Source organism: Triturus cristatus, chromosome 1_2 (genome assembly GCF_964204655.1).
Source record: "Triturus cristatus chromosome 1_2, aTriCri1.1, whole genome shotgun sequence".
NCBI classification, from domain to species: Eukaryota; Metazoa; Chordata; class Amphibia; order Caudata; family Salamandridae; genus Triturus; species Triturus cristatus.
The window spans coordinates 546,480,521-546,492,593 of record NC_140580.1 but is presented as its reverse complement, the minus strand read 5'-3'; positions in this window follow the sequence as shown (position 1 = coordinate 546,492,593).

Here is a 12,073-nt window from a genome sequence, read left to right as displayed (position 1 = left end):
GCCAAACAATTTCATTCATAGGTATCATATCAGGAGTACAATAAATGTTTAAAGGGAAAAATTCAGTTTTATTAGTGTTTAATTTGTAACCAGACACCATAGAATATTTTATTATAATCTCTAATAAAGAAGGAAATGAGGATAAGGGGTCATTAATAAACAAAAGTACATCATCAGCATACGCTAAAGTTTTAATAATAATCTCATTAATAATAATTCCTTTAATGTTATCACATTTTCTTATAGCTGTAAGGAAGGGTTCAATGCCAATTAAAAACAATAGCGGGGAAAGGGGACATCCTTGTCTAGTACCTCTAAATAGGGAAAATTGATTTGAAACTTGGCCATTAATAAAAAGACGAGCAGTAGGAGCACAATATAGAGCTGAAATCATACGAATAAAATTAACACCAAAGTTAAATGATGACAAAGCATGAAATAAAAATTGCCAATGCAATTTATCAAAGGCTTTTTCAGCATCCAGAGCCATAATTCCTGCAGGAGTAGTTAACGTATGACCCTGTTCAATGACATGTAATAAAGTTCTTGTATTATTTGCAGAGTGTCTATTTTTCATAAAACCAGATTGATCCGAATGTACATTAGAATCTAGTACAGGGGATAATCGTGTGGCTAATATTTTGGCATATAATTTACAATCCTGATTAATTAAAGAGATAGGGCGATAATTAGATACAAGGGTGGGGTCTTTATCAGGTTTGGGAAGAACGATAATTAAAGCTTCAGTAAAGGATCCTGAAGTAATTCCTGTAGAGCCAAATGTTGTAAAAAGTTGAAATAATAAGGGTAAAAGATGGGATTGAAACTCTTTATAAAACTCCGCCGGGATACCATCAGGACCCGGAGATTTGTTTTTTTTAAGAGATTTTATAGCGACTAAAATTTCATCCTTAGTAATTGGAGAGTCAAGCCCCATTTTATCTGATGGAGAAATTTTAGGTAGACCACATGAAGATAAAAAAGAATCAACTAAGAGTCATTATGAAAATCAGGTTTATCATATAACTTGGAGTAAAAATCCCAAAATTCATTCACAATATCTTTATGAGATAAAGCAATTTTACCATTGGATCCGTGAATAGAAGTGATTTGAGTTTTATCTTTTTTGATACGCAAGTAATTCGCTAACAATCTTCCAGATCTGTTTGCATTAAAACTAAATTTAGCTTTGGCCTCAGAAATCTGAACGCCAGCTCTTTTACTAAGAATTGTATTAAATTCATATCGAAGCTTTTGCAACTTACTTCTATATTGAGGGTCATTTGACGAAATAAAAAGTCGTTCATTTTCCGCTATTTGCTTTTCTAGCTTTTTAATACTGGCATTAAAAATCTTATTTTCGTGAGCCATAATAGAAATAGTAACCCCTCTAATATAAGCTTTAAAAGCATCCCATCTATTAACCAATGAGGTAGTACCTTCAGGATTAAATTGAAAAAAATCATGAATGGCAGAGAGGAGCTTTGGTTTATTAAGTTCATTGAGAGCTATACCAGAATTCATTCTCCATCTAGGCTGGTTAGTAAAGGTGGAATTTAAATTTAAAATACAAGAAACCATAGCATGGTCAGAGACGTCAATGTTGCCAATCTTAGGGTTACTAACACAGTTGATCAGCTGCTTCGAAACTAATATGTAATCGATCCTAGAATGAGAATTATGTGGGTTAGAAAAAAAGTAAAACATTTTTCTGTAGGGAAGTGTAAACGCCAAATATCAACTAACTTTGTGGTTTGAAGAAATAATCTAAAAGCAAAATAAACCTTAGGGGGGTGGAATTTAGTACTAGATAATCTATCTAATAAAGGATCAGATATGACATTAAAATCACCTGCAACAATTAAAGGTACATTACCAATTTTTACAACCTCCGTTGAAAGAGTAGACCAGAAAACAGGGTCATCTGCAGTAGGGCCATAAACATTTAATAAAAATAAGATAGAATCATGAACTTTAACCTTAACAATTAAATATCTGCCATCCGTATCTGTAATTTTGCTCAAAACTTGGCAATGCGCTTTTTTCGCACATAATATAGCTACACCATTTTTCTTGCCATTAGCAGGAGAAGAAACAATATTGTCAACCCATTTTTTCTTCATATAGTTTAAAATTTTATCATCTATATGAGTTTCTTGTATAAAACAAAAATCAGCTTTGCAACTACCCAAATAATCCAAAATTTTTGTACGTTTCACAGGATGGCGTAAACCTTTAACATTCAATGACACTACTTTAATATTAGCCATGACAAAATAAAAAGGAGAGAAGGATTAGAAAGAAGAAGGTCAGAAAAAGACACAAATGTGAAGAAGAAAGTAGCTCCAAAACACACAAAAGGGAATGGAAGAATAAAAATATAGCAAAAAAGACAAACAAAATACATAAATATGAACATTGGGACGCACACACGCTTTACAAGCATGGCCAGAACCGCTGGAGCCCAAAATATTATGAGTTATATAACTCTGTCAAAGAAGATCATACAGGAAAAAATCAAGTGGTAGGACCCTGAGTGTCCATAGTTTGCTGTATTTGTAGATCCAGAAATTGTCGCAGATCTTCAGGACGCTGAAAGGATTTTGAAAAATTATCTTTCCAAATGCGCATAGTTGAAGGGTCAAAAAGGCCATATTGGTATCCAAGGCTTCTCAATCGTGGGCGAAGATCAGTAAATCCCTTACGCGTTGCAACAGTTTCCTTGGCAAAATCTTGATGAATAAAGATTTTGTGACCATTGACCAACAATGAAGGAATTTCTCTAGCTGCTTTTCTGATCATAACCAAATGATGATGACGAAGAACTTTAAATATCATTTGTCTAGGCTTGGTATGTTGAGGATTGCGACGTGAAGGAATTCTATGAGCCTTATCAATTTCAAATTTTTCTGGAAATTTGACGTTTAAAAGACCAGGAATTAGGTTCTCTAAGTATAGTCGACAGTTGGAACCCTCAACCTCTTCTGGTAAATTAAATATGCGAAGGTTGTATTGTCTATTGCGATTTTCCATGTCCAAAAGATGTGAGCACAGAGGAGATATTTTCGCCACAAGTGGAGTAAAAGCGTCGACTTTAACTTTATTGTCCTGTATTTTAATTGAGTTGTCTGAGATTTTCATCGACATACTCGCCATTTCCTTTCGTACATTTTTTATTTCAGTCGCAATAGTTTCTGTATTCGCACGAAGAGCCTGAATTTCCTCCAAAATTAAAGAAAGCGAAGGTTCAGATGACTCCACCACTTTTGATTTTATTGGGGGCGGTGAAATCTGCTGTTTTCTTTTATTGTTAAGGGGATTTTTATTATCCATTTTTGAGAAAAAATAATGAAATTTGAATAAAAATGAAGAAATTATGAGTAAAAAGAGCGAAAAGATGCAAAGCAATCCTCAAAAATACTGGTGCAGCAGCTAAACTGGGCTAGGGGAGTGGCTAGGCCCAAGCCAGGCCCTTTCCTGAAGTACGCTCCGCCCCCCTGACAGACTAACCAGGCTGTACCTCAATGCAGAGCTCGGAGCAGGAACCAGGGAGCCAGAGACACGACTTCCCACGATCAAAAAGGCCCGAAACCGCTTCACAATGGTAAGCTGTTAACAGCGACCTCCTTTTAAGCAAAATTCTGACAGAGAATCGTCGTTTTAAATGGAAAACCGGGCGAAAACGCGGAGGAGCTCACCGGGTGGCGGCCATCTTGAATCGCGCGCTCGCGCGTCTCCACTAAATAATATTTTTATACAAACAAAATTGGTCTGAGTTCAGTCTTTGAGTGTGTGACATCATTTCTTGCCTGGGTGTGTACAATAAATGCTTAACACTACCCTCTGATTAAGCCTTACTTCTTGACCACACTACCACAAATAGAGAGCAAGGTATTATCTACTTTTATCTCTGACTACATTTTGGGTTCCACTTGACTCTGTACACACTATACCTCACTTTGGTATAGTATATACAGAGCCAGCTTCCTACAGAAGCTTTATGGAAACTTGGCTACCACCTTTGTGAAGCAGTTGCATTATGAATAGCCTACACATTCCATGGAGTATGTGTGTTTGCCTTACTGTAAATGTGTGCCACATAAGCAGGCGGTACGAATGTGAAATGCGCTCAATTTCCAGCAGTTGTGGCTGGAAGGAAATTGGCTGTGGAATAGTAGATATGCTTTACTAGCCGTTTACTGAGCCCTGGTTTGGGAAACCTCATGTGCTATGTTCTGATGGCCAACATTGCTACCAACATATGTGGCACGGATGCATAGAGTACAGTTTTTACTACACCAGCTGCAGCGGTGTGTGTCCTCTTGAAGAAGCCTGTGGAAAGCAGATGCAGTGCTGCGTTTACTTCTACATGTGCTGGGATTGTATGGGACCTGCTGTTGGCAGAAGAGATGGTGCAGTTTGTTCATGGAGGATGCTGTCTAATAATCCAAAAACAGTACAAAGCTTACTCCAAGTATTTTTCTTATTTTTCCCTAGGACGCTAGCAGTATGTACCTCTGTCTCTCTCTCTCTCTCTCTCTCTCTCTCTCTGAAAAACAACCTCCTACATGATTTGTTCAGAATGCTTGTAGTATGAATTTTTGCACCTATTTTATTCAAATAAAACGTTTCTGTAGCATTACATGTAGTGGGTTTAGTGGGTTTGGAACACTGCTTTTGATGTGGTGATATAAGTAGTTTTCAGTGTTCCCATGAGTTATGCCCCTTTTCAATGCATTATTGGGATTTTGGTGAAAAACAGCACAGTGTTTTTTCATGCAGCAGTAAGTGATTTGTGACACTGATGCGTCCAGTAGTGTATCTTTTTGGGGTTGGTACATTAATGATGAACGATGTTGTTCTTATTCGTCCCTATTTATCTGTATCGAATGTGGGTGGGTGACAGACATATGCCATATGACAGTTTGTGTAAGTAGAAGATATAAACAGGCTTCATAATTATTCACCCAACAGCCAGTTAATAAACATGCTTCAGCTAAATGAATTCTCAGACAAGTGTTCACACAAATGCCTGGCAGAACAAGAGGTTCTCATAGCTGCTTTGGAGCAATAATACGCTCAGCACTCATACAACAGCCTAGAGTGACCAGCGATGCCTGCTGAGTTAAACTTGATTAGATAAACTCAGTTACTTTGTAAACAAATTCTGACCTTAAAGCAAACCTCAGCTATTTATACCCTCTGCTATTAACCCTATCTGTTACTGCTGGCTGTAGAACTCTGTGCACTACACCCCTGCTAACCATTAGTAACATGCCTGTGTGCCCCTATTTAACATGGTTGGCTTGGCATAATCCTAATTGGCATATTTACTTTACCTAAAACCCCCTAGCATATGTTAAAAGATGCATCCATAGGCTATAAGTTAAATGAAACTAGAGGACTGCTGCACCTCTTGGGTCCCCTACTACAGTGGCGGGTGCAAGCATAACAGCATTGTAGACTGACTGTAGCAGTTTAAAAACTTCAATTCAACCTGTCAAAATAAATTCTTCTGACAGGTCTAAACCTTCCTTTTAAATATTGATAAGTTACCCCTAAGTAGGCCTTACAGCTCATAAGGCACGGTGCAATGCATTAAGAATAGGACAGGTAGAACATTGGTGTAAAACATGTCTGTAGTGAGTAGTACCTAAAAGTTATTTTCACTGTAACAAAGCTGGCTGTTTCATAGTGAAACACTGGGATGCACTATTACATTTAAAAATGCTATGTTTTTCTAGGAAATACCTAGAAATATCATTCATGAACTTTTTGTAATATTTATTTCAAAACACAATATAATGCTCAAGCTAAATGTTGAAGAAATACTACAGAAAATGCACTTTAAAAAAGCTACCCATTGCTTTCCTAAATCCTCTGGATATTAATTGTTTATGGTTGAGTGTGAATCTAGGGGAGTTCCAGTCCTTACCTGCTCTCCCTGTCTGTGATAAAAGCAGCTGCTGCCCATGTTGTCGAAGTCCTTCTTACTGAGGCTGTTGTAGCTTCTACCTAATAAAGAATTTAGCTTAATGGCTGCCATGGTTTCTACTATCTCTTAATTTTGGGAAAGGATGTCATAAATAAGTAAATGTGTTTGTTTTGTGGGTCACAGTGGATTTCCTATATTTTGGAGCAAATTGCTGCTACCTCAAGGGAATGTGATTGACTGTCACAAGGCGTTTGTAGATTCCAACATCAAGTAAGATGTCCCTCTTTTTATAATTTCTTATTCTGAAACGAGGAAACATTTAGCTTCCCTCGTTAATATTTTATAAATCTGCCTACATGAAGATTCCTTCTGTGGGATGCCCAAGTAATTTCCATCTCTAATCTCAGGAAATGTTCTTGAAAATGAAAGAAGTTTATCATCTTGAACCTGAACATGTTTGAATAATACTTAATACTCTACAAGATTATTTTCAGCTGTGACAAGTCTGCCAAAATGTTTGGAATTAGTTATAAAAGGTCTTGCTCCCTGAAGAATGTGGTCCATAGGCAAATCAGCGCAGCACAAACTTTCTTTCGAAAAACCAGCATCACTGCACGCATTATTTTTCAAATGATTCATCCTGATCTAATTTCTAATCACGTTCACATAACGTTTTCAGGAAGGAGACAGCTTCCCCTTGACTCTCCGGTGACAGCTTATAAATTGGTCAAGCACGACACCTCAGAGGCGATGGATTTTCTGCTGTTTCTAAAGTGCCTTCTGGTAATTTATTTCACTATTCAAACTCTATCAAAGAACGTTTCCCTTAAATTCCGAGAGCGCACATCCTATCAGTCAAAAACTCACTTGAATGAACATAGCTAAACAAAAAGAAAACATACATTTTGTTTTTTAACTTTTTAACATGATGTAAAACGTGGATTGTTGTTTCAAGTTTCAAATGATGGATGATAGATGTCAAACCCTTTCTCTCAGAACAAATGTGTAAGTCAGTCAGAGAGCCATGGACGGGTAAAATTATGTCTGAATCATCGAAATGTCATTTCTTTAAACTGTGATTTGTTTAGGAGTCCGAAAATGACACGTTTTCACCAAACATGTTTCTACTCTTTAATTTATAGGAACATTTCTTAATGTAATTAGATTTTTTTTTTTAAATCTTTTTTTTTTTTTACAGAAATAAAGACATATTTTTAATCAGCATATTTAAGTTTTATTTAACCTCAAGTGTGAAAAGAAGAAAAAAGGACCAACGTCTCTCCACATCCTTTAAATGAAAATCCTTCTTTAGAGGAAAAGCTGTGCAATGAATCATTCACTCCCTGCCAGAAACCCAACATGTCCCTTGCTTCCTCAGTGCACAAATTGTCCAAAGTTTGCAGGGTTAATGGTATGGAGAACTATTGACAGAGTATCCTGCCTTGGGTTGTCAAAATGAAAATGAACTTCTGCAAGGAGACTTCTGGTCCGTTATAAATAATGTGTGTATATATATATATATATATATATATATATATATATATATATATATATATATATATATATATATATATATATATATATATATATATATATATATATATATATATATATATATCAGTTGAATTGTACCCCTGGCAGGGCTGCCTCCACGTAGCCTCTGGTCAGAAATCACAAAACACGGACCAACTTCTTCGTGCAAAGATTTAATCGCTTAACTGCAAAAGTGTCGCCATAACGTTTCGGCTCTCCCTGAGCCTTGATCACATGACAACATGCAAATACAAAACACTTCCTTAAATAGGAAGAACGGTACTCGGCACGTGATATGGTTTGACATGGATAAAGAAAGCAGACTCTCAAAATGCAGTCAACGATCCAAGACATGCACTTTGTACACAAGAATATACTTTACAAAATTTGCAATATTTTCTTAGTCTTGTCATACGTACTAAACACATAATAATTGGTAAACTACCAACAGAAATTCAATATACAAAACGTTATATAAAAAACAATTTGATGCTAACGTAAGTATACCCATTGGTTTTGGCCGACTCCTATTCTATTATATCACTTTTCCCCATGAACCGCATAAACATGGGATAATTGCAGTTCCTAATAAACTCTAAATAGGAGACCCGTATGGCCAAATAGAATTCCAGTAAGGATGTAAAGACCTGCTAGAGTCTGCATAATTTTTCAAATAGCGGGATAAATCCCAACAAAACCTTCGGGAAACTCCATGTGTCATGGTCTTGCAAACCTATCAAATTGCAGATCCCTGCATTTGTGCACGAATACGAGGAAGTGTGCTGAGTGCAAATAAATGCCAATAACTTAACATCTAATAATTTAACACTCAGTCATTTTACATTAATAGCTATTTCATAAATAACCTATAAAATATATAAATACATGTGTAAACAGTAAAGACGCAGTCAAATAAGAAAAGTGCAATGAAAGTGCAAGTAGGGAAGGAAATCTGCTGCTGATCCCAGCTGCAGGTACCTTCTTCTTTGGCGTATACCAATCAGTACTACCAGATATTCTGATACTATTAAATAGGTTCCTGCCAGTATGATATCTAATAAAATGAAATGAACCCCTGTAGAGGAATACAAAGGAGGGGTATGCAAATATCGATGTTTGCCGAGTTTAAAAGGTGATTTAACACTAGGAGTTATAGGTGCTTCATGGGGTTGATCAGTTAAAGCTACATTAGATTTAATAACTATGGGGTATGATCGTGTAAATGACTCAAATGCAATCACCTATAATTGCCATATGGATACAAGATAATAATGAAGTGTACAATTCTCTTGAACATCCCCACGTTGACTTAATGATCTTCATGATTGGTAACTATTCATTATAATAAAACAATAAATAGAGTACAAAAAGGTTAAAATATTTTCCCACACTAATATAAAAACCTCTTGATAAAAACCACTAATAGGTTGGTTAGATACCAATCATTGTATCCAATCTTGATATGCATTGATGCCATAAAATAACCTCCATAGTGTATATATAAAAAGAATGAGAAGTATGATTTTAATGCAAAATAGTATGCAGGTCCTCTGTGACATTGAGCCCACCCGGGAATTTAGAGTCTAGCTGGAGTATATATTTGGTTTCCAACTGCCTTAATCTTGCTTCTCTATTTCCCCCGCGTCTGCTCGGTGGCACTGAGTCAATGAGAAAAAAAGTTAAATCCTTGTTGTTACTACGGTGTGCATCCTTAAAATGTCGAGCCACTGGGTAAGTGTTGTCTTGGTTCGTGATTGCCCTCAGGTGCTGAAGGATTCATTTGTGTACCTCCAATTTGGTACTACCTACGTACCGGAGTGCACACGGACATTGGAGCACATATACTGCGTATTCAGTTTTACATGTTAAAAACTTCTCAATATTATGTTTTCTGTCACTAAAACCATCCTTAAAATGTTTAGTATTAACCCCATGTGTGCACGCTTTGCACGTTTTGCATTTGAAAAAACCCCCATTTGATTGGAGCCATCTTGTCTTTTCCATGATTTCAGGATTAGTATCAACTATGTGGTCTTTCATAGAAGATGCTCGACTGAATGTAATAGTCGCCCTACGAGGTAATGTTGGGCCTAATATGGGGTCACTCAGAAGAATGGGCCAATTACGATTAAAAATACGATAGATATCAGAATGTTGTTTACTGAACCCCGTTATAATCCTGAAGTCATTTTGAGGATCAGAAATTGATTGGCTTGTTAAATTACTGTTCATCGTAATATCATACTTGTTGAGTAAATCCTGTCTAGATTTGGTTCGGGATCTACTGATGACCCCCTCAATAGTCTTGACAGAGTAGCCCCGTTGAAGGAATCTAATCTTGCTAGCTGCTTGGGCCGCCTCCAATTCCATTTGATTGCTGCAAAACCTACGGAGCCGAAGCATCTCACCATAGGGTATACTGGTGATAAGATGCTGGGGGTGAGCACTAGCAGCATGCAGAATAGTATTTCCTGCTGTTTCCTTTCTATACAACTTAGTTTCAATGGCCCCATTGAGGATGTAAACCTCCGTGTCCAAGAATGTAACATTTGTCTGACTCATGTTTACTGTAAAGCTGAGATTGGAATCAATTGTATTGATGGACCTGACAAATTCCTCTGCTGCTTCTCTAGTTCCACCCCATACCACAAAAAGGTTGTCTATATAACGATACCATGTAATTACATTTGAGTCTATTGTGTCTTTATGCTCAGTTCTGAGGACCAGCTCCTCCCATGCTCCCATGTGCAAACATGCATAGCTTGGAGAGAAGCTGGCCCCCATAGCTACTCCTTGGAGCTGACGATATACCAGATTATTATACATGAATACGTTGTTATTGAGGCATATTTTTAACATTTCTAGAAGCATGGTAGTGTGATCTGTGAATTGTTCATCCCTCTTGGATAAATAGTAGTCAACCGCTGCCATGCCATCTTTGTGTACTATGCTGGTATAAAGGGACGACACATCAAGTGCAAGCATCCAATATCCCATCCTCCATTCAATCTTTTGTAGTTTTAGTAAAAAGTCACCAGTATCTTGAATGTATGAATCCAGTGATTTGACATATCCCTGTACAAAGTAATCAATATATACAGAAGTCTTTTCCAGAAGGCCCCCTCTGGCCGATATGATTGGCCTGCCTGGAGGATTGGCCATGTCCTTATGTACTTTCGGGATAAAATAGATGAATGGAACTTTAGGATAATCCGTTTTAAGAAATGCATACTCATCATTGGATAACAAGGATTTGTTCTTCCATTTCAGCAATTTCTTATGATATTCCACTTGCAAGGTTTTCAGAGTAGACATATTGCAACGTTCATAGTGTTGTCGATTGTTCAGCTGGGAGTGAGCTTCTTTGTCATATAGAGATCTGGCCATGAGCACAATGTTTCCTCCCTTGTCACTGCCTCGTATAATGATGCTCTTGTCTTTATTCAGTTTTTGAATGAGTGCATAGTATCTGGCATTCCTTGCATCAAAGGGTTGTTTCTTATTGCTGATTTTTTTATGTAAGTCTTTGATTTGAGTTGTAATAATCTCATTGTAGATGTCTATGGAGTCTCGTAAAAGTATAGGAACAAACGTGGAGATTGGTTTAAATGGTGTTATCGGAGAGATCTGTTTCCTGGCAATTTCCTGGCCAGTGGTATTGTCCCCTTGTATTTGTGTAACATCCTGGGAGCCAGCTCCATTGTTGTGCCATAAATCGAAAATTTCCTTAGGTATCTGGGATTCTAAAACAGATCCTGTATCAATTGTAACACTGGTTTCAGGTGTTGATTTATTCGTGTGTCTCAAAGCATGGAATTTACGAAGTTTCAGTTTGCGTATGGCTTTGTAGGTATCAAATCTGGTGTCAATGTAGTTGAAATTAGACTGTGCGGCGTAGGAGAGGCCAAGTTTCAGAATATGTTCCTCATCCTGAGTAAGAACGACGTTTGTTAGATTAATAATAGTGGCGTCGTCAGCAATTATTGTTCTTCGCTTTCCACTGGCCTCTGCCTCTCTTTTTGTAATAGGTGCCGCCTCCGCGTCCTGTACCTCTGCCTGCACTTGTAGTTGGCAAGTTTTCTTCGTAATTCTTTAGAGCGCGGGGGCGTAGGGATTGCATTCTTTCCTGACATAAAAAATGCATCTCCTCCCCCGGATGTGGTTTAGCTGTAGTATTCTGAACTTTGGAACGTTGTTCCGATTCCGATTCGCTACTAGTATATGTACTGATATCCGATCTGGTTGAGTCTCCCTGTTCTCTATTGCTTGTTGTAACTTTCGATATGTTGAGAGACCTAACTTTGGGGCCCCGATAGGAATCATACTTTCTAGAGAAGGTAAAAATTTGGCCCAACTCGTAATCGTTACGATCCCTTTGAAATTTATAAGCTTTCCTATCCATTATTTTTGTTTGTTCCTTTCTCAGTCTCTCTTTCATATCTTCTAATTGTTTTTTCTTCTCTTCGTTATCTTCCATAGTTTGTAATTCATCTTGTAGTACAGCAATATCTTTTAATAACTGTGTCCTGTCAATTTCTGCGTACTTGACCAGAATTTGTACCAGACATCGTGATGCCTCTAGGTTACTGTCCGCCCATTCCTTCA